The 2,500-nt window shown below is 53.9% G+C and overlaps 1 non-coding gene across 1 annotated transcript in view; it reads left to right on the top strand.

Annotated features, from left to right (window-relative positions):
• The first annotated feature begins 1,323 nt into the window (after window positions 1–1,323).
• The window catches only part of LOC144432264 (small subunit ribosomal RNA), a 1,810-nt gene continuing 633 nt past the window's right edge, over window positions 1,324–2,500 (top strand). Inside the window, exon 1 of the ribosomal RNA XR_013480500.1 lies at window positions 1,324–2,500. This exon is cut by the window's right edge and continues 633 nt beyond it. This is a non-coding gene — a ribosomal RNA (small subunit ribosomal RNA).

Below are 2,500 nucleotides of genomic sequence, written 5' to 3' on the forward strand. Positions count from 1 at the left end.
AAACGTGCAAGCATACTAACCTAACCCTAGGTAAGGCATGTCAGAGCGAAAGACAGTAATTTCGAATGAGCCAAGAAAGAGCGGTGCGGGGCCGGTCGGAGCGCACCCTTTTCTCGGTGGCTGGCGGGCGAGAGAGTGCTGCGTCGCCGGCATCGGCGTCGAAAGAAGCCGAGCCGAAAAAAGTTAAAGTACAAACGTGCAAGCATACTAACCTAACCCTAGGTAAGGCATGTCAGAGCGAAAGACAGTAATTTCGAATGAGCCAAGAAAGAGCGGTGCGGGGCCGGTCGGAGCGCACCCTTTTCTCGGTGGCTGGCGGGCGAGAGAGTGCTGCGTCGCCGGCATCGGCGTCGAAAGAAGCCGAGCCGAAAAAAGTTAAAGTACAAACGTGCAAGCATACTAACCTAACCCTAGGTAAGGCATGTCAGAGCGAAAGACAGTAATTTCGAATGAGCCAAGAAAGAGCGGTGCGGGGCCGGTCGGAGCGCACCCTTTTCTCGGTGGCTGGCGGGCGAGAGAGTGCTGCGTCGCCGGCATCGGCGTCGAAAGAAGCCGAGCCGAAAAAAGTTAAAGTACAAACGTGCAAGCATACTAACCTAACCCTAGGTAAGGCATGTCAGAGCGAAAGACAGTAATTTCGAATGAGCCAAGAAAGAGCGGTGCGGGGCCGGTCGGAGCGCACCCTTTTCTCGGTGGCTGGCGGGCGAGAGAGTGCTGCGTCGCCGGCATCGGCGTCGAAAGAAGCCGAGCCGAAAAAAGTTAAAGTACAAACGTGCAAGCATACTAACCTAACCCTAGGTAAGGCATGTCAGAGCGAAAGACAGTAATTTCGAATGAGCCAAGAAAGAGCGGTGCGGGGCCGGTCGGAGCGCACCCTTTTCTCGGTGGCTGGCGGGCGAGAGAGTGCTGCGTCGCCGGCATCGGCGTCGAAAGAAGCCGAGCCAAAAAAAGTTAAAGTACAAACGCGATGCTAATGAGCGAGCCGTTGTCTCGACTAATATGTAGGGGGCGTTCGATCGAGCGTCTGGCTTGAGCGCTTGTCGGCCTAGCAGAACGGTCGCATTGTTATGCCCGGGTTTTAGGCACCGCTGCAGGCGGCCGGCAGAGCTCTTGTTTGTGCGAAACTGAATGGATCGAGCCCGAGAGAGGGCGAGCAAAGAAAAAACGCAAATCGCTCCGCCTGGCACTGCCGGCGAGAGCGTGGACGTCGCGGCCAGCGACTGTCGAAGCTGAGTACGGCCGCAGGCGATCGCCTCGGTCTTAAACGAATGCGACGAGCACGCGCCGGGCGGCCCAGCAAGGGCCGAGCGCAGCTGTCGCAGCTATCTGGTTGATCCTGCCAGTAGTGATATGCTTGTCTCAAAGATTAAGCCATGCAGGTGCAAGTACGAGTTCTCGTAAAGCGAAACTGCGAATGGCTCATTAAATCAGTCTTGGTTTATTTGGTCTCGTAAGCGAAGTGGATAACTGTGGTAATTCTAGAGCTAATACATGCATTAAGCGCCGACTTCGGGAGGCGCGCTTTTATCAGATCAAAACCGACCGGGTTCGTCCTGTGACGTTTGATGACTCTGGATAACCACGCGGATCGTACGGTCTCTGCACCGACGACGTATCATTCAAGTGTCTGCCCTATCAACTGTCGAAGGTACGCTACGTGCCTACCTTTGTGATAACGGGTAACGGGGAATCAGGGTTCGATTCCGGAGAGGGAGCCTGAGAAACGGCTACCACATCCAAGGAAGGCAGCAGGCGCGCAAATTACCCATTCCCGACACGGGGAGGTAGTGACGAAAAATAACAATACAGGACTCTAACGAGGCCCTGTAATTGGAATGAGTACATCCTAAAACTCTTAACGAGTATCCATTGGAGGGCAAGTCTGGTGCCAGCAGCCGCGGTAATTCCAGCTCCAACAGTGTATGCTAAAGTTGTTGCGGTTGAAAAGCTCGTAGTTGGATTTTGGGCGAGCGCCGCCGGTCCGTCGCAAGGCGTGTCACTGGTTGCGTTCGCCTCACCTTCGGTTCTCCGTCGGTGCTCTTGACTGAGTGTCGGCGGTGGCCGATAAGTTTACTTTGAAAAAATTAGAGTGTTCAAAGCAGGCTGTTCGCCTGCATAGTGTTGCATGGAATAATGGAATAGGACCTCGGTTCTATTTTGTTGGTTTTCGGAGCACGAGGTAATGATTAAGAGGGACAGACGGGGGCGTCCGTACTCTGCCGTTAGAGGTGAAATTCTTGGATCGGCGGAAGACGAACTACTGCGAAAGCATTCGCCAAGAATGTTTTCTTTAATCAAGAGCGAAAGTCAGAGGTTCGAAGACGATCAGATACCGTCCTAGTTCTGACTATAAACGATGCCAACTAGCGATCGGGAGGCGTTACCATGACGACCTTTCCGGCAGCTTCCGGGAAACCAAAGTCTTTGGGTTCCGGGGGAAGTATGGTTGCAAAGCTGAAACTTAAAGGAATTGACGGAAGGGCACCACCAGGAGTGGAGC

This window comes from Styela clava, chromosome 14 (genome assembly GCF_964204865.1).
Source record: "Styela clava chromosome 14, kaStyClav1.hap1.2, whole genome shotgun sequence".
In the NCBI taxonomy this organism is placed as follows: Eukaryota; Metazoa; Chordata; class Ascidiacea; order Stolidobranchia; family Styelidae; genus Styela; species Styela clava.